This window comes from Panulirus ornatus, chromosome 29 (assembly GCF_036320965.1).
Source record: "Panulirus ornatus isolate Po-2019 chromosome 29, ASM3632096v1, whole genome shotgun sequence".
NCBI classification, from domain to species: domain Eukaryota; kingdom Metazoa; phylum Arthropoda; class Malacostraca; order Decapoda; family Palinuridae; genus Panulirus; species Panulirus ornatus.
Genome location: NC_092252.1, coordinates 1,617,128 through 1,643,402, shown reverse-complemented (window position 1 = coordinate 1,643,402; position 26,275 = coordinate 1,617,128). Strand labels below are relative to the sequence as shown.

At 44.2% G+C, this 26,275-nt stretch overlaps 1 protein-coding gene across 5 annotated transcripts in view; it reads left to right on the top strand.

Annotated features, from left to right (window-relative positions):
- LOC139758001 (innexin inx2-like) overlaps nucleotides 1-26,275 on the top strand; it is a 419,086-nt gene that overhangs the window by 157,238 nt on the left and 235,573 nt on the right. For 4 of the 5 annotated variants that reach the window (XM_071678970.1, XM_071678966.1, XM_071678968.1 and 1 more), the window contains exon 1: nucleotides 5,638-6,177. The exons of the other annotated variant lie outside the window; for it this stretch is intronic. The gene's annotated coding sequence lies outside the window, so the exon portion shown is untranslated. Of the gene's footprint in view, nucleotides 1-5,637; nucleotides 6,178-26,275 lie in introns of those variants that run through there. 5 annotated transcript variants of the gene reach the window in all.

Below are 26,275 nucleotides of genomic sequence, written 5' to 3'. Positions count from 1 at the left end.
CGTGTCGTGTGACGGACACAACGTAACACAACATTTTCCTCTTGATGAAACAGACAGAAGGACGGACCTTCTGCCGACTGTTTCATTGATGTGTAAACAAAACTAACGTACCAATATACTTCCTGTGGTTACACAGTTAGTCAAGTCCAGGAACTGTGTCATTAAAGAAACTAATCCACATGTTAGCGTTGCTTGACGTGTGTATGTGAGGCTCTCCACATACTGGGAGGGTGAGTGTAGAACTCTCCACATACTGGGAGGGTGGGTGTTGAAGAAGTCTCCACATACTGGGAGGGTGGGTGTTGAAGAACTCTCCACATACTGGGAGGGTGGGTGTTGAAGAACTCTCCACATACTGGGAGGGTGAGTGTAGAACTCTCCACATACTGGGAGGGTGGGTGTTGAAGAAGTCTCCACATACTGGGAGGGTGGGTGTTGAAGAACTCTCCACATACTGGGAGGGTGGGTGTTGAAGAACTCTCCACATACTGGGAGGGTGGGTGTTGAAGAAGTCTCCACATACTGGGAGGGTGAGTGTAGAAGAAGTCTCCACACTCCACGGGAGAGTGAATACGCAGTCGCTCGGCTCACAAGAACGGTCATCGTTGCTCACGGGGATCCGTCTGTCATCCTCACAACTTGTCAGACGTCCTTCCGGTACGAATGGTAGTTCAGCGGCAGCAGAGAGTATCGTACGCCTGGCTACTACACCGAGGAGTATCGTACGCCTCAACAACATACGGTATGTTATCGTACGCCATACCACTGTACGGAAGAATATCGTACGCTTCGTAACCATCTGGAGAGAGTTGTAGGCCCGGGCACTTCACCGGAGGGTATTGTAAGTCACATCACTATGTGAGAGTGTTTCGTACATCTGACTACCACGCTAGAGGATATCGTGAATCTGGCCACCACACTAAAGAGTATCGTACGCCTGGCCACCACACCAGAGAGTATCGTACCCCTTACCACCAGAATTTACGGGTACATTATTTGTTTCTCCAAGCTGTCGTACATTTCCCTACAGGCAATTTAAGCCTCACGGCTTGATAGAGTGCCTCTCCCACAGTGAGCTGGACCACTCTAGGCCTTCTCTCTGCCGCCAGATGGCTCTGGATAGGAACCCAACACCCACTCCAAGTTAATGTGGCGAGAATTTCCTGTTTTTTTGGAAGGGTAGTCAAGGCTGCGCAGCGGTAGTTGGGTTATCAGATATATTTTGGCGGGAAGGGCAAGGCGTCCCTGGGGAGTGGGTCATGATGGTGTCGGACGAGGCTACGGGCGAGGGCGTCATACGCTTCCCTGTATGTGAGGAAGGACCAGCCAGTAGTGCGGCCCGCAAATGTTTCAGACACTTGGCGAGCGCTGGGTCGCTGCTGTGGGAGGAGATACCACAGGTTGGTCATAACATTGTCTACACCCGCGAGGTCTCCTGCTGCTCCTTGTACAACTGTAGAGCTACGAGACTCGTGAATTCTTTCAACACTTGGAAAGATCTGAAAAGCTACACATGAAATATTACAGACTGGTGCCTACAGCTACGAGGAAGAAGATGTAGAGAAAATGATACATTCGCTTGGATCTACAGTTACAGCTGTAGTTATGTGAAAAATATACCGTCCTTGATATCAGTCGTAGATAAATACAACATGCAGGAAGATGTTGTAAGGTACACACGATTATAATACATAATGTTGTAAGATACATATAACTTCAGTACACAATACTGAAGACAAAATATTTATAGTGGAAAATATTGTCCAAAAAGAACAATTAAACCACCGGAGTTACATGGACAGAATTAATCCATCAGTGTTACATGGACAGAATTAACCCACCAGTGTTACATGGACAGAATTAATGCACCAGTGATTAATCCACCAGTGTTACATGGACAGAAAGATTGACATATAGACATTGGCGCTGATCATCTGCCCAGCACCAGGTCTTCAGTGTCTGCCACAATGGCGGTGTGAACCACAGCAGGAGCCACGAGAGGATGAATGTCTGGACCCTGACAGCCCACGGAGTCAGCCGTGCAACGTCTTCTTAATAGTTACCGGTAATTTGTGGTGGAGAAAACGTGGTAGGGTTGGTGAGGCTTGCTTGGGTGCTAAGGAACGCACACACACACACACACTATTCGTAAACCGTTCTGAAGTCGATCCCAATCATTTTCTTGCGTCGTCCAGAGATTACAAGGTTGTTACCATTATGGTGACGAATCACACGTCTTATCTCCTCAAGTGATCAATGACCGGCCTGATTATCATGCAACCAGTCACTGTCTTCTGCTGACTCGTGAGTCTGACCAGTGTCAGTGTTGCCCAGGTCATGATGGGCCAGCAGTGGGTGCTTCCCTCCCACACATGACCACACCACCACACTCAGCACTCATGATGGCCTTTGTTTATAACACGGCGACCAATCACAAAACTTCTTTCAAAACACGGTGACCAATCACGTGGCTTGCCTGTATCCAGGCGACTGTTCATAGGGCACCATCACAGCCAGGGCCTGGGTTCAGGGGTTCATATTTACTAAAGAATTTTCTCAGCTTTTCATCGTGGCTTTTATGTAACGTAATGAGGCAGAGTTACCCCACGGTACATAGTAATTAGGCACTAATACAGTAATTTCAGTTAATGTCTGAAATAATTATGACGAAAGTAAAAGACAAATGTTGATTGCTAATGAATATTGAAGATAATCAGTGATATGTTATCTTTAATTAGTTTCTACGAGCATAATGACTAATTACTCTCTGTATCTCCCTACTTGGTGAAGGCTAACCCCCCCCCCACCGGCTCTGCTTCAGAACAGACCCTCATCGTAGGTATAGCCTCTCTCTCTCTCTCTCTCTCTCTCTCTCTCTCTCTCTCTCTCTCTCTCTCTCTCTCTCTCTCTCTCTGTACCGCAACCCCTCCCGTACATGCCCCAGTCTACCTGTCTACCTACAGGTAGACCAAGGGAGAGACCTGCTGTCTTTGTCTTTAATGCATCAGAGATGTTGGTGACAGGACCCGGATGGGTCGTACATTTCGTCTCTATGACTTGTCTCACGTGGGTTTTTAGAGAGAGAGAGAGAGAGAGAGAGAGAGAGAGAGAGAGAGAGAGAGAGAGAGAGAGAGCTGAGGACAGAGAAAACCATAAAAAACTAATGATTAATTACAAGTACACGTTTTAATACCTCATAATTAAACAAAGTTCCATTAGGACAGACACATCACATTAAGGGAGAAGATAAAAGTAATTAATCTCATACATTATACAAGACGAAAGTCATTATGACCATTATTTGCTTGTATTAGTTATAATTATCTTCACTTTTCTGCTTTACCTGCTCATCTACCCATATATATATATATATATATATATATATATATATATATATATATATATATATATATATATATATATATATATATATATAGGTCGTGGAAAGGAATGAAGAGGTTAAAAGTTAAAGTACGTGTCTATGGATGGTCAGAGCTGTGACCTGTTCATCTTTAATAGAATGATATGCGATTTATTTCCTGATTTAGAACATTGAGTTGAGCAATAGGAGAGGCGTGTCGTGGCTCGTGAGAGTGTGGTGTGGTAGGAGACAGAAACCCTTATAGGCAGCAGAACTCTGTCGTGGTGTAGCGCACGTGCCTGGAGATGAGGGAGACCACGTCTGGTGTGGCGTTACAGTTTGAGCAACACCAGAGTGCGTTGTGTTGGTACAGGTGTTGGATTTATACTGTGGTGGGGAGGCTGGAGAGGGGCGGTGCACCGGTTGTCCAGGCATTACTGAGTTATGACAGGAGGTGACGGTGCGTGTGACACATACGCGATCCACGAACAACACAAGTATGGGGAAGTGAAGGGAAAAACGTCGGTGAAGAAATTGATATGAAGTTAGAAGAAAGTTGAACTCATATGAGAGGAACAGAGAAGTACTGTCAGTAGAGACAGAAGAGTTTTTCGTACAGTGTGAATGGTTAGCAGACGACAGAGAGGCTATAAGCAGTCAGACGCATGTATACGACACAGTTGTGGGTCGCAAGGTGGGTAGCTGTGTCTTAGATTATTTTCATAGCGGGTAAATTACCGGAGACGTGAGGAAGAGGAAAGAGCAAGGGAGGAGATGCTAACTGTTTTTTGTGTTGTGGGAACTGCCATACCTGCAGTGTTGCGTGTTGTGGAATCATTAGTTGTGATGGTGTTGTTGTGGACGGGGAGGGAGTTCTGGAGCTGGTGTGAGGTGGGGGAGGAGACAGAAGGAAGAAGGGGGGGGGGGGGGCGAATTAAGGGCAGGTATGAAATTCTCAAGGAATGATTGATTAGAGAGTAGTGGTTAGTGGAGGGAAGGGTAGATTATGGCTGGGAGAGGTGAGAGGAGACACTTGTAGAGAAGAACTTTGATGAAGTGTGTGTATGTGTGTGTGTGTAAGAGGAGCGTCACCATGTCAGGGGAACATATAGACACATTTGTATATTTTAACATATGTGGGAAAGTTGGTGTCACGACGTATCATGAGGCACAGTGGACATGGAACCGAGAAACTGTTCCCTCTGTCTAGTGCCAGTACCTTCATCCCAGTGTGGCCCAGTGAGACACACAGCCCCGCCGACCCTTCTGTTGGAGTCAGTGTTGGAGGAATGGGGTGCCCGACCCCAGCTCTTGGGTAGGCTGCGGGAGGGACTGATAGGTTATAGATGGATGATCATGATGAAGGTTCATTCATTAGCTGGTCCCCGGGGGACTGTCCCGCCTTAGGAAGGTCGTAGATGATCTTACAACACGACACGTCAGACGTCTGGCAGGGATGACGGGAGGTGGCCAATCCAACACCGGAGCTGACTGGTCTAGGATAACTTCGACTTTAGATATGATGGAAACATTATAGAAAGAAATGAATTACATGACAGGTCGGTCTCCCATATGAAGAATATCCTTTATTTTCACCCATTTTGCTCTCAGCCAAAGATCAGCAAATCAGCCAGTATCCTCAGACGATGGTTGATCACGTGACTTAAATGGCTATGGCTGTTTTCACCAAGTGGTTCGCTAGGCATGTTTACTTGAGGATACTCGGAGGCTCAGCCGTGACGGTGTCCTGGCTATCAGCTTTACGAGCGACCGAAACATAAACATATGTACAAACGTCTCCGTAGAAGTAAGGTATTTGTGATGACCAGCTTGTGATGTTGACGGTCCCAGGCTGGAATCTTTGGGCGGGCGGCCTGTCGTGGTGTGTGGGCGGGATCCTCCCAGTGTGGGAGTGGAACTTAATGTGTGGGCGATAACTTCCATATATACGTGGGGACTTCCATGTGTGCACATTAACTCTCATGTGTGGACGGGGAGATCCATGTGTGTGTGGGGGGGGGGGAACCTTCATGTGTGGGCGGTAACTTCCATGTGTGGGCGATAACTTCCTCGTGTGGGCGGTATCTTCCTCATGTGGGCGGTAACTTCCATGTAACAGTGGTAACCTCCATATGTGGGCGGGGACTTCCATGTGTGGGCGGGAACCTCCAAGTGTGGGCGGTCTGTGGTCTGTCCGGACGAGAGGCGCGGGGTGGGAGGGGAGGGTGGTGGAGGGTGGTGGGTGGGACCTGCTCCGGGCTGGTGGGCTCAGTAAGAGTGTGGACGTCGAGCGGGCAAGACGTGAGCGCTCCTCCCCTGCCCCCTGCACGCGCCCCACACGCCCTCCCCTGGGGCTAGCCTCGCCATCCTTCTATCACAGAACTATTCAGTGTCTCCCCAGGTCCTGTAGGATCTCAAGGAACCCCCCAGGAGAGCCCGTCTCAGTGAGATCCTTTCGCATATGGAGAGTGAGGACCTAACCAATTCCCAGGAGGAATTCCCTGGATTTATTTTGTGATGATTTCGAGGATGGATCCCCGGTGATGGAAACCTTCCTGAGTGTGTTGCCGACGTGATCGAGTCAGTAGTTGTGTGGGAGTGTGGGAAGGGAGGCGAGGGACGCGCAGGCCAGGTGCAGATGGCGACGGTGGCATGTAGAGTGGTCGGCCGAGCCCCAACTGACCTCCCAGGTGGTGTTTGTGCAGACAGTGTGGGAGAGGACCTCATGATGCTGCTCTCTCTCTACCTCACACCTCCAACAACCTGCTGATCCACGAGCAAGACCACGCAGAGAACGATGAGTCTCTGCCTCACAAGTGAGTCATAGGGAGCGGGAGTGGCTGGGAGAGGAGATTAAGGGGCTGGTACGAGGTGGAAGGTGAGTAAAATAGGCGGCTGGATGAAGAGTGAGGAAGGTGAGTAGCAGAGGAAAGAGGAGGGAGAGTACGCTGAGTTCCAGGGACAGAGAAAAGAGAGCGAACAAGTTGCAGGGAGAAGGGAGAGGAGAATGAGTCCCAGGAAGAAAAGTGAGGAAAGTGTGTACAAGTGAGGGCAGAGTGAGAGGCCTTTCAAAGGGAAAATAGGTTAGTGTGATGATGGGTTAGGGCTAAGGGGAGTAAGGGGTAACCCTGGGAGTGACTGGGGAGGGGAGAGTGTTCTGAGGGGGAAGGCTAAGGTAGGGCCAGGGGTAGTGTGTCGTGCTGGAGGAGTGAGACAAGAGTGGAGATATGAGGGGAGGAGTGAGGCAAGAGCGGATATATGAGGGGAGGTGTGAGGCAAGAATGGAGATATGGGAAGAGGAGTGAGACAGGACCAGGTGGTTGTGAGGGAAGGAGAGTGTGAACGCCAGGGGGTAGGGAAAGTGGAAGTGAGGCAGAGCCAAGGTGGGTGTGAGGGAAGGCGTGAGAAAGGCTAGGGGGAGGTGTGTGATGAGGGGAGAAGTTAGGCAGGGGCATTGGGTTTTGAGGGGAGGAAATGAGAAAGGCCGAGGGGGGAAGGATTGTGTGATGAGGGGAGGAGTGAGAGAAGGCCAGGGGGGTGAGAGAGGAGTAAGGGTGGGAGGAGGGACAGTGGTAATAAGATATAGTGATGTGGGGCAGACAGACAGACAGACAGGCAGACAGACACAACACTGTGGACTGAGACTCACCCATATGGCTCAAGACACATTCCAATGGTACCGTCTTTGCCGAGGAATGAATGACTTGTCATGACCCATGGAAGGTATGAATGACCTGTCATGATCCAGTATGTTGTGTATGGCAGGCAAATAGTCAAGGAATTAGGGTAAAGTTTTTAAAGAGGACAAATACTCTGGGAATTTCTTTGGTATTACTTCGTGACACGTAGGTCAGGAAGTACCTGGAATATCTACGAGGTGTAGTGGTTAGCATTCCTGACCATGACGCACTCACGGGCTGCCCGGGTTCCAGCCCTCAATGGTTCGAATCTTGGTTGGGCGGTCGGTTCACACTTCACCAAGCTGTTCATCACACCATAGGTGCGTTAAGAAGTGAGAGGCATCTAAAGGTGTTTTATTGATTACGAAAAGCAAAGAAAAGAGTTGACAGCGGCGTGAGAGAACAGCGGAGAGATGAGGGGAGGTAAAAGTACGGAAAAAGCACATAACACAGATAGACGGCAGTGAGAGAGAGAGAGAGAGAGAGAGAGAGAGAGAGAGAGAGAGAGAGAGACGGATGAGTGGAAGACAAGGCAGGAAGGTACTTGAGACGCTGTACACGCAGAGAGATAAACAGACAAGAGACACAGGCCCTGGACGCCAACAGCCTCACGGAGAGACAGTAAGAGAGAGAGATACACTCACGGAGAGATACCATTATCCACTCAAGTGTGTGGTATTACTCCTACTTGTCAGTTCACATGACACAGCAATCCTTTTTGCTCACGTCATCACACAGTAGAAGTAATTACCTCATTTGAATCATCAACATGATTGCCAGTGGTGTTTTTAGTACCCCTCTCTCTCTCTCTCTCTCTCTCTCTCTCTCTCTCTCTCTCTCTCTCTCTCTCTCTCTCTCTCTCTCTCTCTCTCTCTCTCTGGTACTCTTACTTTCCCACAACGTACAACAGTTTCATCATTAGTTACGATCTAATCACCTCAAGCTATGTACGAGTTTGTACCGTGTTGTGTGCACAGTTTACGGAGTATAGTGTGGGTTGTACAGCGTGGGATGTATAGTGTACATTTAGGAGTGCATAGCTTGGGTGTACAATGTGCGGTGCATAGTGTGGTGTTCATAGTTTAAGGTGTGTAGTTTGGGATGTATAGTATGGCATGCACAGTGTGTGTTGTATAGTATGGATAATACAGTGTGGAGTGTATATTATAGTGTGTACAATGCTGGTGTACAGTATGGAGAAAACATTGTGGGGTGTACAGTAGGGGGTATACAATCAGACATATGGTGTAATGTATATAGTGTAGGATATACAGTGTAACGTGTACGCTGTCGGGTGTAAAAGTGTATTGTGTACTGTAAGGGGTGTATACAGAGTGGAGTGTTCAGTTTAATGTGTACAATGTTATTTATGAATTGTGTGATGTATAGTAAGGGACTACAGTGTAGTGTGTACAGTGTGGTTGTGCTGTGTAATGTGTACAGTATTGGGTCTTCTCTGTTGAGTATACGGTGTAGTTTGTACATTTTGAGGTGTACATTGTAATGTGTACAGTGATGGCTATGGATTGTGGGTTGTATAGTGTACAGTGTAGTGTGTGCACTGTGGGGTGTATGGTGTGGGATGTAAGGTGTAGAACGTATAGTGCTTTATGTGGTGTGTATAGTGTGATGTGTACGGTTGTGGGTGTGCATTCTGGGATGTACATTGTAGGGTGTACAGTGTAATGTGTAGAGATGTACAATGTAATGAGTACACTGTGGGGGTGTACAGTGCAGTGTGTGTCGTTTTCGTCTCGTTTTTGGAACGTAAAGTGTGAGTAGTGTTGTCATGCTCTGTTGTTTCACTCTTAGTTACTAACACATATGAAACAGGTTTCGTGTTTCCGCTTCATTTATGTCTAGTTTATTCCCTGAGTTTTAGTCCCTGAAGCTCAGTTCAGCATCCGGTAACTCGGTCCTGAAGTGATTCTCCAATACGAAACCTGACATGTTAAGACATAATTACCTGCTGGATAAACCTGATAGGTCACGCGTCATTTTGATTCGAGGGTTCGAGTCGTAATTTCGAAGTACTCTGTGAATCCTGCGATTGTGATGTCATGTAGTGTGTGTGTGTGTGTGTGTGTGTGTGTGTGTGTGTGTGTGTGTGTGTGTGTGTGTGTGTGTGTGTTGTAGGATGGCAGGCAACCACAGGTGTCGAGCCCAAACACCGGAGATACTTGACCAAACATTTCGTGTCCACGTCTGCACGAGGGTCAGTGTGGCTCTGCAGGTAACGTGGTCTCACAAGGCAACATTCAGGTCTGGGCCAACACCCTTACATGGAAGGCATTCCTCAGGTGGAGAGGGGGAGGGGGGGGATGTAGACCCCGGGGACGGGGGGGGGGGGGTATCGACTCACCTGAGGCAGGGCAGGTGACGCGTGTAGAGGTGTAGCTCAGGTGAAGGTTTCATATTGATCTCAGTACTCCAAGTGTGCTCTGACGGACTCCACGCCGGGAGCTGTGTGTGTGTGTGTGTGTGTGTGTGTGTGTGTGTTACTATGTGTTTGTATATATGGCGAGAGAGCTTCATGCCCCTGGGACCCCATCCCCTATCCTTGTATTTTTATGTTGCAGTCTTTTGTATTTACCTTACCAGTGGCAGTTGCTTTTACTTCCTGGTGGCTTAGTGTGATCCTGGTGTACACAGTTCTCATGCTGTACAAATGCTTCCTCAAGTCACCTGTGTATCATTCCTGCAGAACTACCGGTTATGTTCCCTTGTGGCTTCCTGTTCGGTCGTAGCGTTGTCGTCTTGTGGTAAGAGTTCGTATGTTCCTATCATGTCTCACTTTATTCTTGTTTCTCTCGCTGTGAGCAGATTGAGGGATTTCCACTTTTCTTCCTAGCTCACCTCACCCACGCCTGGAACCTTCCTGTTGTCCCTTCCAGTACTTCTGTGGTTTCTCAAGTAAGGAGACCAAACTGTTGCGGTATATTCCAGCTTGGGACGACTGGACGTCATATATATCTCCCTCAACATCTCACAGTCCTTGTACTTGAAGGTAATTTTGACGTCGACCAAAATATAGTTTGTCTCCCCCACGATCCTCCTCACGTGATGTTGTGGTGACAAGTTTGGCGGGATGTCAACATCAAGGCGTCTTTCACAGCACGACTCCTGCTGGTTATTTCCCACAACATGGTACTCGCAGTCTGCTCTGTATCATTCATCTTCTTTCTTCATGACTCTAGTTCCCAATATTGAATTTCAGTATCCATTACTGTGACATCTAGTGCATCCTCCCTAGACCTGTTTACAACATTTCGTAGTCCGCCTTACTCTGCAACATGTTCAGGTATGAGTCCGCTGGATTCTGTGAATCATTTACATACGTCAGAAACAGTAATGACCCCCACAGTAAGCCCTGAGGCAACCCACTTGTCACTCTCACTCAGCTTCAGAAGGTTCCTCTCATATGTGTTCGCTGAAACCTCTTAGTGAGTTAGATGTCATTCCATTTATGTAGGCCTTCTCTGACCTCAGTTTGGTTATATTGTTATTTCATTAATTTTATGTGGGCGACAGTGTCAGAAAATCGTTTGGTAGGCCACGAATGCATCTTTTTTTTCCCCAAAATGTTACTTTCTCATAGAAATCTTTCAGATCCATCTGAAATATCTTTTCTCTCTTCATCCATGTCGTCTTCCACTGAAGTAGCTTGTTTTCTTCCTGATTACTTGCTGCAGACATGTTCGCCAGCCATACTGGTCTATAGTTCAGTGCTACGTCTATCTCACCTTTTATATAGATTGGCACTCTGTCACTTCTCTCCCTTTCAGTTGTAACATTATTGTCAGTGCAGGAGATGTTGACCAATACCACCAGTGGTTTGGTAAGTGTCTCCACGCTCTCTCGCTCGACAGATGGTGCGTTGCCATCTGGACCAAGGCTTTGTGTGGCTCTGCCTCCTTCAGGACCCTCTTGACTCCCAATGGATTTACTTCCCTGTATCTGTGTGAGATTACTCATTGGCACATGTGTATTTATTTATGTGTGAATGTTACTGTATATGTGTGTTTAAGAATGTTCTGTATTAATTGATGTATTAATAAGTATATTAATGATAATGTAAAACGTTGCATAATGACTATGGATATTTGGTAATGTAGAGTCATATGTATCAAACATTTCCCAGATAGTTTATATATATATATATATATATATATATATATATATATATATATATATATATATATATATTTTTTTTTTTTTTTTTTTCAAACTATTCGCCATTTCCTGCGTTAGCAAGGTAGCGTTAAGAACAGAGGACTGGGCCTCTGAGGGAATATCCTCACCTGGCCCCCTTCTCTGTTCCTTCTTTTGGAAAATTAAAAAAAAAAAAAAAAAAAAAACAAGAGGGGAGGATTTCCAGCCCCCCTCTCCCTCCCCTTTTAGTCGCCTTCTACGACACGCAGGGAATACGTGGGAAGTATTCTTTCTCCCCTATCCCCAGGGGTGTATATATATATATATATATATATATATATATATATATATATATATATATATATATATATATATATATATATTGCTTTTCCTTTCTGTTGTATTTTTTGTGATGTCTTTTCTGTATAATTTTTCTCAGTTTCTATGTTTTTTCATAAGTTTGGTTTGTTTGATTTCATTAAAGAGTAAGAAACAAGCGATGGTTCTTAAGATTGGAGATGTCTCTCTGAGGCAACATTTAAGGCTGATAGGCAGGAATATTTACGATCTTCTGGATATTTGGTTTAGATATTTGGATCCACTTTCTCGTCGGATGCATAACAATGGTTTATTGTTGGTGTTGATGGTGACGTATGGCTGTGTGTGTGTGTGTGTGTGTGTGTGTGTGTGTGTGTGTGTTTTGTTTGTATTTTTCGTTTTTTTTTCTATGAACGTGAATTATATGTACTTGTATACTTGTTATTGTATCTGTTTATGCCTGTATGTATGTATGTATGCATGTATGTATGTATGTATGTATGTATGTCTCAGTCAGTACATATTTATCATATGCGCTGCCTACATGTGGCTGTGTACGACGCTGTACTAAGGTCATCTGTGTTCATGACACAGTTGTCGTGTTCTGCCAGACACCTGACCACTCCTGGTGTGTGAGGGGAATCAGTGTTACGTTGGCAACCACAATGAGAGTGGTGGAGGGGGTTCAGTTCCAGCCATGAGAATTAATTTAGCGTTTAATTCCACAATCATTAATTAGCCAGATCTCTGTGTAGATTATAGGCAACGAACTCTAGATTTTTATCATTATGAACAACATTGTACTTAGAGTAGGCCTATATTTTTAACGCATTGTATAAAAAACTGGAAATGGCAACACCGCGAGTCGCCGAGCAACAGAAAACGGGCGAAGCCAAACACTGCTCGGGCGGCTGTTTGACGATACTGGGAAAAAACATAATTTGGAGTGGCAATATAATGCTAAGAGCGGGCCTAGTGGCCGGGAACCTGGGCGTTAATGGCTATATGATAAATCCTGCTTCAACTGTGTTATTGTTTGGTGCCGCAGATGGCGCTGGTTACAGAAGAAACAACTTGTAAGGTGGTTTATGGATTGTACGGATTAGGGTCGTATCCCTCCATGAAAATGGTTCATTATGAACGAGTTATCGAGTACCGGAGATATATATATATATATATATATATATATATATATATATATATATATATATATATATATATATATGTGTGTGTGTGTGTGTGTGTGTGTGTGTGTGTGTGTGTGTGTGTGTGTGTGTGTGTGTACACGCGTCAAGTATCTTCAGTAACGTAGTAACAACAAAATGCTATGATCACCCATACAGTGTAGGTATAAAACATAACAACAATCCTCAATATCAAAGTTAGCTGCCGCACTAGTCTATAGAAACAGAGATAGACAATGCATCGTCGTATATAGAACCATGACTAAACATGGCACCACTGCATATAGCTTGTGGCGTGATGGTAACACTGTAGTATGTGTCTGGCTGTTGGTCTCTCGTTGTGTCTGCTACTTGGGTCATTAAGGCCTCAACCTCAAGATATAACCACCACCAGGCAAGGTGTTTACAACCCTCCCGGTGTCACGGATAATTTTGCTATCACTTCTGTTGTGACTTGTATCGTGGGTTAACCTGGCTCTGGTGTGGAGGTTGAGGGAAACGTGGCATCGTTGTGTTCAGCCAGGGAGAACTATGGCAACGCCGCTCACCATAACAGCTGGCCAGTAGTTTTTATTCACTGGTCAAAGAATTCTTAATTGGGCATTGCTTGGCCAGATAGATTTCACATATTCTGAATCCATGAAAGAAAAAGGAATTATTAGCAAGGCTAAACTGGTATTCATTACTCTCCAGTACAACCATTCAAAATCTTTCCCTGTTTATTTATCATTCCTTAAAAATAGATCAATTAAAACATATTTTATTTCATACAACACCATTCATGTTTCCCATCGTCCACATCCACACAACGTAGCTGTGTTGTCTTGATAATGGGAACTGGAACTTCCTACTCACAGAAGGTAGAGTTAATGTCGTCTTCTGGTAATTTGTCCTTTTGGAGGGAAATTAATTATAATTGGTCTTTTTGATACGTCATTAATGATAAGTCGGATAACCTGCATCTACACGTACCTCCACCCACAGCAGCAGCAACAGTGTTGTCAGAACATTTCCCACTTACCAGCAGGTCAGGTTGACGTCCTGCTGTAGCAGCAGGTCAGGTTGACGTCCTGCTGGTGTAGCAGCAGGTCAGGTTGACGTCTGCTGGTGTAGCAGCAGGTCAGGTTGACGTCCTGCTGGTGTAGCAGCAGGTCAGGTTGACGTCCTGCTGGTGTAGCAGCAGGTCAGGTTGACGTCCTGCTGGTGTAGCAGCAGGTCAGGTTGACGTCCTGCTGTAGCAGCAGGTCAGGTTGACGTCCTCTTGGTGTAGCAGCAGGTCAGGTTGACGTCCTGCTGTAGCAGCAGTAGGTCAGGTTGACGTAGCAGCAGTGTCATCCTGTCTTCAGCTTGGACTGACCTTCCATAGCAGCAGTCTGGCGTTACCTCCACCAGTGTGAACATCATTAAATGCAGATTCCAAAACTTTTCCCATAATTTTGCAGATCAAGCGATTTAGGTACATGCTTCTGTGAATATATTCGTTTTTTCTTTTTATGTGCATATATATATATATATATATATATATATATATATATATATATATATATGTGTGTGTGTGTGTGTGTGTGTGTGTGTGTGTGTGTGTGTGTGTGTGTGTGTGCGTGTATTATACTTGAATCGCCGTTTACACGCTGTCCTAAATGATATTCACATTAAACACTGGGTCGTTGTCCACGACAACAATAACCTGAAACATTACCTCTGTTTACTTGGTAGAAAATGTTAATGTTGTGAAGTGAAGGGAGTTAGAGAGTTGTGGTCAAGTGTTCACATCTAGGACTCTGGCTGCCCGTCTTGTGTTCAAGGGTCTCATGTAGGACTCTAGTGTCGTATCTACAGTTCTAAGCTTGTATGTAGAACTCTAGGGTTTCATCAGGAACTCTAGGGTCGTATCTAGAGTTTTAGGGTTGTATGTAGAACTCTGTGGATGCATCTAGACCTCTAGGACTGCATCTAGATCTTTAGATTCGCACGTAGAACTCTAGGAGGAACTTCTAAATTATTGTTTTCCTTTTCTCCCATTGCTATCAATTTCTTTCGCTGTGTTTTCTACGTTTCTTTCATGGTGGTGGGGGAGGGGGGGAGGGGTGCACGTCCAGCGTCCCCAGTAAGGTAAGACAAGTGTCTCATCCCTTCACTTGTCTGTCGTTTCCTGCCTCCTTTCTTCCCAGTGGCGCCATTTCCTCCTACATTGAGCAGTTAGGGTGTCATTTCTCTTACCCCTTGAGCACGACGATGCGACCCTTAAACACGACGCAACGACCCTTGCGCACGACGATACGACCCTTAAGCACGACGATACGACCCTTGAGCACGACGATACTACCCTTGAGCACGACGATACGATGCTTGGACTTGAGGGTACGACATTTAACCATGACAAGACGACCTCCTCGGTATGAGGGTCGTACCTTCGTGTTAAAGGATCATACGGTTATACTCAAGGGTCGTACCGTCGTGTTTAAGGGTCATACGGTCATGCTGAAGGGTCGTACCTATGCTTTCTTACTTCACTCATGGCAGACCCTCCGGCACTGAACCAGTTTCTTAGTTTAACACAATTCTAGCATCAGTGTTGCAACAATATCCCATTTTACAGCTGCGTCAAAATACTAAATTCTCTCTCTCTCTCTCTCTCTCTCTCTCTCTCTCTCTCTCTCTCTCTCTCTCTCTCTCTCTCTCTCTCTCTCTCTCTCTCTCTCTCTCTCTCTCTCTCATCATGAAGTATGTTTCTACCTTCGTGAATCACTGCGGTCCTTCCTTCCCTGCGGGTCTTCACTTCCTGGACTCTTGCCTGGAGTGGTTTGCCCTGAGTTGTTTTCTTTCGTCTGCCCAACAAGTTTACCAATATCTGAACGCTCGACATCCCCTGGAAGTTCTCATTTCTGGAAACCTCTCACTCTCTGAAACGTCTCCTTCTGAAATTCTCTATATTCTTAATGTTTGTGGAAGCTTTTGTTTCCGTCAAACTTCTCGTTTTGAATCCTTCAGATTTCTTGAAGCAATCCATTTGTTGAAATCCTCGAGTTTTGAAACCTCTTGTTTTCAAACCTCCCATATTTGAAAGTTGTCCCCTCCTCGCGCACCTCTAGATCTCTCTCCTTCATCTCTACAACCTCTTCCGGTCTCTCATGTTATCTGACTATCACAAGACTGCCTCTATAATCCCTCCTGCGCCTTTACGTCCCTGGTTTACCTCTGTCTGTGTTCCAGAGTCAGTTTTGTGATATGCCATTATCTCTCTCTCTCTCTCTCTCTCTCTCTCTCTCTCTCTCTCTCTCTCTCTCTCTCTCTCTCTCTCTCTCTCTCTCTCTCTCTCTCTCTCTCTCTCCATTCTTAATACTTTGTTCTATCTACTTCCTCCATCTGTTCAACATTCTCCCTCATGTGACCCATTATCTTCAGTTGTATCATTAACATCAACTCCTCCTCAGCTGTTATCATCCCCGAGGCTCGTCTCACCATCACCGTCAGCTGGCCCTATCATTCACCTTCCCAGATGTTCTCCACAACTTGACATCTACACAAACTATATAACACTTCAGTCAGCTTCCCCACCACAACTTGACTGCTCTGTCGCCCCGTTCTGTTCATCAGTCTGTCAACATCCCACGTGCTACGACATTCTATTCATCCCTTCCTTCGTCCTGTGTCATTTTATTGTCACTTTCAACTCCCTTCAGTTCGTCAGTCCCGTCAACTCTCGACATGCCTATCAATCCCAACCTGATAAATCTCTAAGCTCTCCTCTCCCCACCAGACTGACCCTGCTAGCCAGAAACCCCAACCATCATGAACCCTCCCCGCCAGACTGACCCTGCTAGCCAGAAACCCCAACCATCATGAACCCTCCCCACCAGACTGACCCTGCTAGCCAGAAACCCCAACCATCATGAACCCTCCCCGCCCCCCTCACACACACACACACAGGTCCCCCTTCCCCCCACCTTGTCTATCAATCTCCACCAGGCAGGTTCGAACCCTCTCAGCGTGTTACCCTTCCCCACTCTCCTCCCCACAACAATCTGGGCTCTCTCAGTCCCACTGGAGGTGCCTGAGAGAGACGTGAGGGGGGGGGGGGGGGGAGGTCTGGCTGAGAGCGTTTGGACTGAGGCAGGAGCGGGAGAGCCCTCTCCCATGAAAGCAATCTTGGGGATATACAAAGGAAGGCACCCCACGGTCCTGCGTGCACAGCCCTCCTCCCCCCAGGCTGCGTGCACAGCCCTCCTCCCCCAGGCCACAACATCTCGATCCCTGATTCTTTTCGCTACTGATCTGAGTAAGAGTCACTTGGACACGGGTCTCCCTGACGTTGTACTTGGTTATATTTTGCTGTTGCATTACTTCCTACTGCTCGGCGCCACGCTAATGAAGACGACGTGTCTGTAGATATTTAGTTGTGTATAACGTACGAAATATAACAAGATCATTCACTGATACAAAAAAATGAAACTTTATATATGTATACCGTTTATGTATGCAATATAAGATTATCCATGTATATATGTACCAATTATTGATTAATTTGTCATAATTAATTACATATTGGATATTATTTTGTCTTTTCTTTTAAGTCACTCTTCCTGAGGGGGTCGGCCAGGATGGCTTCTCTTTGGGGATGAATAGCTTTTTGTCAATCATTCCTTTGATGATTCTTATCTTTTTTTTTGGTTTTATTCTCGTTTATTTTTTAGTGAATTGATTTTTTTGGGGTGTGTGATATAGAATATTGGCGAAAATGAGTGTGTCTGTTTGTGATTATATGTTTTTCGTGTTCAGATTACATGTTTCCTGTTGACCAGCATAGCAAAACATAAGGAAATTTGGCCTTATTTGATTTTGATCTTTATATTGTTTCTCCTTATTTCACAAAAGATCTCCAGAGTCGCACATTCTCTGTTTTCGTCAATATTTGTCTTTTGTTTCTTATTTCTCTCATACGATACACTTGTAATGCTTAACACAGTATTCTCATAATCCGATTTTTTATGAACATTCTCTCTCTCTCTCTCTCTCTCTCTCTCTCTCTCTCTCTCTCTCTCTCTCTCTCTCTCTCTCTCTCTCTCTCTCTCTCTCTCCAGCAACCACTCCACACCTCCCACTCAGGCGCCAGGCAGAGACTTCAAGTGGTGGTAGAATTAATGACCAGTACCTAATTTACATACTGGAACACTCTGAAACCATCAGGCGCACACCTCCTCACACTAGTGGGGGTCCTACCTTCCACAAGTGTGATATGATGATACTTCCATAGGAGGTGTTGTTAGAATGGTGGGGACTTGTGATGGGGACTTGTGATGGGGACTGTTATGATGGGGATTGTTGGGCTGGGACTGTTATGATGGGGACTGTTGTGTTGGGGCTTGTTCTGCTGGGGGCTGCTGTGATGTGAACTGTGGCGGCGAGTATGTTGTGGTGGGTGATGATATTGTGGTGGCGGTTGCTGTGGTGAAGGTGGGACATTAATGAGAGAGGCAGCTCAGAGCATGGCGGCACACAGGAGGACGAGAGAGAATAGTGATGCTCTCATTATTTTGATCCGGTTTCTTTATGTGTCTATTTTCTAACAAAGGCCAGAGTGTTGTTGTTGGTAAATAGGAAAGAGATGTGTTTGTGTGGAAATCGGAATGGAAGTGAGTGAAAATTCTTTGACAGTGAGGAGTGAAGATTGGTAAGGAAAGTAATGGATTGCTTGTGAAGAAAGACATCACATACAAACGCAGCTTCATTTTGTGATGGATTGACATAAATAGCAAAGATACTGACAGTGCTTTTGTCTGGGTGTAAGACATATTAAGAAAGCCGTCATTTCTCTGTACTCCTGTCGGGGATACAGAGAGGAACTGAATGATTTTAATTGTGTCGACGGAAGAGTGTAGGAAGGACTAGTTAAAGTCTGTTCCTGGGCTCCCTAATGTTGGCTGTTTGTGTTATTGTACTGAGCAGTTCCCAGGTGTCTCTGATGTGCGTAGGAGAAAGGTTGTGTATCATTGTGATTACTGTTGGTGTGTTACGAATAGAGAGTCTTACACTAGTGCTACTAGTGCTACTCTTGTACTGCTATATTGTACACACACACACACACACACACACACACACACACACACACACACACACACACACACACACTAGCCGCTAGTGGAATTTGAACAGCTGTGTAGACTGTGGACTGGCTGCTGCGACCAGGATTCGAACCTTTACGGGTTTGATCCCAGACGGCCAGTGCAAACATGACGGTCAGTAACGCTAATTGCTACACTCCGGAGGTGTGTGTGTGTGTGTGTGTGTGTGTGTGTGTGTGTGTGTGTGTGTGTGTGTGTGTGTGTGTTAATTCACAAGAGTCGGTGGATAACTATAAGAAATGTCAATATGAAAAAACATTAGAGAAAACTAGCATAATTGATTCCTTCACTTAACTGAAATCCTTTCATCTGTGATGAATCTTGTTACTGTCGTAAAGAAACGTGGAAGATTAAATGTTGAATTCCTCACAATATGTCAAAACACAAACCTTCACATCCTCATCTTAATACATAACACCTTTTTTTGATTACCAGACTCTAATTAACCTCCGTGAATATCCTAAAGCTATTTGTACTAATTACATTAGTTAATTGTTTGTGAAAAAGATATTATAGGTTATTACTTCCACTCAGAATACTCTAGCTGTAAAAGTCATATTTTCACTATATTTCCGGTAATTCTCTCAAGAAATAAATCTAACGAAATACAGTTTGACGCAGGAGACGCTTGGCTTGGCCTGGCCAGGGGGAAATGTTATCAAAAGTGTACTAAATGTAGAACACAAAACACAACACTGTAAGTCAAACAGGACGACAACATTAGATAAGCTTATCGCTTCTAACTCTGGCAGTACCTGGAGGCAGAAGCCAGTGCTGTGGTATTTGACACAGATACAACACTAAATGTCTCGACTACCACATTAGTCTGATAACTATTGAAAAAATGATGGATACTGAATGTAAAGCTTATCTGAAAAAGCTTTCTAACTAAGCTGCAGACAGTATCCAACGTTTATCTGATGAAGTTATCTAACCAAGGTGTATACAACACCAACTTGAATGCACACCAAGAAACTTCGACTTGGTCGTTACAGATTATAACTACTTTAGGTGGGGGGGGGTGGGGGGTCAGGATGAGGATGGTGGCGCCCCCTGCGGCAAACTCGGACGAGAAGTTAAGGCTTATGGCTGGTAGGATTGTTGACAGAGGCTCCCGACAATCCTGAGAATGGGAATGGGAACGCGTCCAAGGAAATGGCTTGGCAGAAGCCCAAGCATACACTTCTTCTCCGTAAGATTACTTGTGACGGAGGAAAATGTGCCGTAACCATGTATAGTCATTGTTAGGGTTAGAGGGAGACAGAGCCAGAGAAAGATAGGATGTACCTATTTACCTATGAGTACCTACGACACTTTTTTTGTATTTTTTTGAGAGCTAGCTCAATGAACTTACGAGGAGAGAGAGAGAGAGAGAGAGAGAGAGAGAGAGAGAGAGAGAGATTTCGTATGTTTTTTTCTTCAAGTCATAGAGTATGCAAAAATGATAGCTGACAAAAGGAGGACAGGACAAATCTGGATATGAAGTAGTAAGAAAAAAAAATAGAAAAAAAGAGAGAGAACGAGACGTTACGTGTAAAAAGGGAGAGATAGAAAGAGAGCCATCTTGTGTCTCCTGTAAGTCAACTCAGGGGCTTCTCTGGCCCGCTGGCTGGGTCTTGAGGACCCGAGTATTTTTAGCTTGACGGGGGATGCGACAGAAATACGTGTATTAAATTTTTAACTGAGTTTCCCCTTAATTAGTCTTGCTCTTGATGTTTCGTTCCATTTTCTGTTTCCATCTCTTTCTCCGTTCTTTCTCTCTCTCTCTTTCTCTCGTTTTATCGTTTCTCTTGTATTTGGTGTTGCCAGTCGACGTATTTCTAGTCCTGCAAATACCTTTCCTCAATTTCTCTCCTCCTCCTGCCTTTCCCGTGTCTATTGCAATTGGTATCTTTACGTAGAACCAACAGACACCACCGTAGGGTGTTTGTGGATCTCCTGTGAGTAATGTACATATCCTCAGGGATCACAAAGGAAACAGTGGAATGTTATAGTTGGCTTTTGATCACAACTAAGAAAAAATGTAGATGAGTTTCTCTTCTAAAACCAAACTTTTGTGGCATTGTTTTTTTACGAAACTTTTTGAGTTATTTTTCTGTGTGATATATTTTACAATATACGTAATTCAGTGATTTTTTAGAAGTTTGTCTCGAAACTAGAGTAATGGTGACCGCTGGAGTATGAATATATTTTTTATATTTATTATTCTGACAAAAATATATGGAGGACAGTACTCTCCGTGCTCTAGGCGTGTTTATTGTTTTTCGGTCGTGGAAGAAAACGGATGCGAGTTTTAGGTTTCATGAAAATGAAGTAGATGTTTTCAGGAGGGACTTGCGTAACATCTCATTTCCGAATGGAAATTTCCATTACGGTTTCCAGAATGTTCGGTGAGCAATGACTGTGTATGAAGGGCCGAAGGCAATTCCTCGTCAGTGTCCATTTCGTCATGGTGGGGGACGCATGTGTCTTACGCAGTGTAATCTATGCAAAGCTTTATTGTGATAGTGAAGACTGGATAACGATCGTTAAGTGGTCTCTAGATCGTCAACATTCGTGGGAGAAATTAACTGCATTGGTAATTGTAGTTGTTGTGTTCGTGAGTTCTGACAGTTTTAGTGAACAATGGTAAACAAGAGGACGTTGTGGTGAAGTATGTGATACGTTATATCTGTGTACGTCACACTGATCATATAAGAAGAATGTTTCATATATATTTTGGAGTCTTGTGTAACCTACAACCTACAGAATAAGGTAAGGTTGATACGTGTCATGTGTAAGTAAGGGAACGGTAGCCTAGAATAGAGTGGTTTAGCTGGGTGAAGGAGGCAACTCATGTGTCGTGGACGTAACCACAACAAACCCAGCTCACATTAACTTCTTTTTGCCATTGGTGATCGTCAGACCTCATATTTTCCCTCATTTTCCATACCCTTTCCAGTGCTTTGTCGAGTCTTGAGGTTAAAAAGCAAAAAATATCAGTAATGACGCCATAAGAAAACGGCCCGTGTAGTTACCAACAGCAACCATAGAGAGACGCGGGTCCCTCGCTGCAGTGACACCACTGGTTCACTGACACTGGTTCAGTGACCCAGATCACCGGTTCACTGACCCTGACCCTCTACACCATCATCTATATTTCAGTAGGAATTATAGAAAATGATTATGTGATATATATGATCTGTATATATCTTCAGGTCGCCATTTCACAGAAGGGCTGAATATTTATCCCGTTTTCTGTGAATCTGAAATCACTTATGAATAGTGAAATGTAATGATAATAATAATGATAATAATAATAATAATAATAATAATAATGGTAATAACAGTAGTGCATTGTGGTGTCGATACATAACACAGCTGGAGAATGGATGTGAGGGGATGTGGCCATTTCTTCGTCTGTTCCCGGCGCTACCACGGGTAATGGTGATCACATATGAATATAGATTTAAAAGTAATGATAATGATGGGGCTATTAATCATGGTGACAACTTTGCTGGAAACTCTTGAAAAACGAACTTGTGACGTCATGTTGATCCTTAACCCAACCCTGATTCATTGTTAGACACTCCCCCCATATTGCTATCATTGACGTCGTACACAAAGATTGAGAAGAACATAAACAAAAAAAACAAAGAAAAAAATATCAAATCATCAGTAGCTACTAACCCTAAATCACCCTTCCTCTCTCTCTCTCTCTCTCTCTCTCTCTCTCTCTCTCTCTCTCTCTCTCTCTCTCTCTCTCTCTCTCTCTCCCTCTCTCTCTTGTAATTCCAATCTTACTAACATTTTTCTGTCCTTCCCCCTAGTGAATGGCCACTCTTAGGGAATTAAGCGACGGTACGCATTAAAGCTATTAGCTGATCGGTAGTAGCTGAGGGGGGCGGGGGGGGGGAGGTTTAATGGGTGATAAGATCAACACTGTGGCGGCGGTGAGGTAGTGATTGTGAGTCATGCAGAGAGAGAGAGAGAGAGAGAGAGAGAGAGAGAGAGAGAGAGAGAGAGAGAGAGAGAGAGAGAATCACGTGCTACTTATGTTGTTTTCGTAGTTCATTTGTCTGTGTGTGGTACAGCTGTGTTTTGAGATTTGGTGTTTAGCGTAGAAGCAGGTGATGACGGGGTGGTGCTGTGTGGAGCCAGACACACACACACACACACACACACAGGCGCGGTAGTCAAGTATATACGGAGGAGAACATGTTGATGAGGAAGCCCACAAATACTGGAGGACCAGAGAACAACTTCAAGGTCCTCTCTCTCTCTCTCTCTCTCTCTCTCTCTCTCTCTCTCTCTCTCTCTCTCTCTCTCTCTCTCTCTCAATACCCCCCAGAGCTCCCCTAATTTAAGTATAACCTCCCACACTATCCACTTAGTCGAAGCTGTGTCGGGTGAGACGCCCGCAGTGGTTGTTGGCTGGACTGAGGCTGCTTCCACGGTCTGGGAGAGGTGAGGTAGTGAGAGTGAGGGCAGGGAGAGCTGGTAGGCTCGGGAGAGCGAGGAGATAATGGAAGTTGTGAAGGGAGAGGTTGGGAGAGGAGAAGAGTGAAGGTAGAGTGACTGTGATATTGATCGTGAGAGTGAGAGTGGCGGTGAGCGATAGTGACTCGAGTGTTGACCCGGTCATGATAGTGAGATGAAAATAGACTATAATAGTGAAGATTTAGGAGGGTCAACCTCAAACTGCGGGAGATAGATGAATAGAGAATGTTAGAAGAGACTACAAGAGAAGAGAGAGAGAGAGAGAGAGAGAGAGAGAGAGAGAGAGAGAGAGAGAGAGAGAGAGATGTGAGAATAAGAGATGATAGAATGAAAGAGGGACGAGTAGACAGACAGACAGACACAGTAACGGACATTGCACATAATTTCGTAATTTCTCTTAAGCAGATATTTAGACTAAAAAAAAAAAGAATAAACGTGGAATTAAGAAAGGAGCAAAGAATAACGAAAATTGTTTGGAAAGTACAGAAGATTTAATGAGAAAGGACTATCATGTGGACGATGGTACAAGTGGACGTTAGATATTGTGTTTACACTTTCTTCCACCTTTCCTGTATGTTTTCTTATTTGATCTTTTTCTGTTATTTATCTCTCACTTTCGTATGCAATTTTGTGGATTTTCTCTTTTGTATTTTTGTTCGTTTTTTGTGTTATACTTCTTTATCACTTCCATTCTGCCTTTCCTATCTTTGCCTAATTATTTATTAATGATTTTCTTCTTCCTGTCTGTACCTCATGTCTTTAATTTCTGTGTTTACTTTCTGTCATTATTTCCTTTCTTTACATCCTGTTTTCCTTCTTCTTTCTCCTTCCTGTCTTTACTTACTCTCGCTACTTTCTGCCTTCACTTAATCTCTTTACTTCCCCTCTATACTTCCTCTCTTTACTTCTCGTAGAGTTTTATTCACAGGCATTGATCTTGTCAACAGTCTTGTTAACTGTTATCATATCTTAGTTATTATTCTCTCTCTCTCTCTCTCTCTCTCTCTCTCTCTCTCTCTCTCTCTCTCTCTCTCTCTCTCTCTCTCTCTCTCTCTCTCTCTCTCTCTCTCTCTCTCTCTCTCTCTCTCTCTCTCCTTCTTATCTACCTAGCCTCTCACTGTTTCCCTGAGATGCGGGAAATCCTCCGTCGGATCAGTCCGTCTGTTCTTGTCTTCTGCAAGTTTTGGTGGGTTTCCTCAGCTCCAGAGAAACAGTTAGATGAAAGAAGAGATGGCAACAGGTCACTTTATTTATATATTTGTACTCAGTTATTCAGTGGATGAGTCGAACCTAAATATTTATCATCCTCTACCTTCGTCATGCGAAAATATTACTTTTTTCAGTTTTTGATTCACTCAGCGTCATTCATTACTTTCCCTGTGGCTCTACATTGTAAAAGAATGATAAGATTACCCGATCTCCAGATAATAGTGACCACAGAAGAACCCTCGTATTGCCATATATGGAGGAATCTAATGTCATACATAACCTTCTCAGAGACCCCCGTATACTCCATACTCAGGGGGGGTCATGCTGTTCCATACACCCTCCCCAAAGACCAATACAAACCAGGTTAACCTCTTAAGCCAGAGGTGTTCCGGGGATCATGTATACAACCTTTAAGTTGAGTTGACACATTTCTGTTGATCTGTTTGTACAGTGACGCTATGTAATATATCAACGAAAATGTATACGTCATTACAGTAACGTACTTGCTGTTGTAATGTATTCATCGTTTACGTTATATCTACTTCAAAGCTGTGTGTAATTTGTACATTACTAATATGTATGTGTGTAATATGTACATTATATAACCCATCATCTTTGTTGGTTAACAGACTTCAGTATTTATATAACCAGTGATGTTCCCAGTATTGAAACTCATGAGGATTTAACCTCATAAATAAGAATCATCTCTCATTCCTTACCATACAGTCTGCAGGGTAATGTGTTGTTGGTTCTCATAGTGATGTTGGAATTTGATTATCAAAATTGGAATTACTGATTTGGGTTATTGTATTTTGCAAATTAGAGTTATCTGATCATTCTCCTTTATTCCAATTGTATTTTGATTTTTTATTGATGCATTGGTATATGATTCATTCCTGTTTCTCACACTAATGTTGAGCATTACTGTCTCTCTCTCTCTCTCTCTCTCTCTCTCTCTCTCTCTCTCTCTCTCTCTCTCTCTCTCTCTCTCTCTCTCTCTCTCTCTATTTATCTATCTATTTCTCTCCAAAAATGTTAAACTCCAGACACTAACATGTGTTTTTTATTTTCTGTTGCAGGTAAGCATCAAGTAGAGGAGGTGGAACAGGTTTGCCTCTGTGTGTGTAGCGTCCCCTCTCCCCAACCCCCGGCCTGTGTCTTGGGAAACTGACCTTTGACCTCACATATCGTGGAAGTCTCCTCCCTCCGTATCATTAGATCTCAGACCAGCCCTTATGATTGGAGAATTTATCGCGTCTTATATCTCCAGAAATGAACCTTTAGCTTAACTAGATTTAGATTTAATTCCCAGCTTGTATGTATTAGACATGACCTTTAACCCCTCCGGCATGACGGTACGGTCCAGGTGTAGGATGTCCTGGTCTTTGTATCGATCCTGTGAGGTCAGGTCAAAGGTCACGCCATCGTACCCATGACTCGTCCCTTACTGCTCATAGGGATATAGTTTTGTTGTTATGCTTGGCATCTTTACAAATTTGCATATTTATCATTATCTACTTACAAATTATAGTTTAAGTCTTTAGCTTTACGTGAGAACTTGTTTTCTTTATGTATGTATAAAGTATTCCTTACCAACTCTAGGTTAATTTGTAAGTATGTTTGTTTATCTGTAAAGTTACAATGGTCCATAATCATATATATTTACTATGCATGGTAGGGTATTGTGCTTGCTTGTCAGTGCTTTGTTTACTAGAAGATGCATTTTGGCTTTTGTTTACGGTGGGTCTTGAAGTACGTTTGTTTATTGTT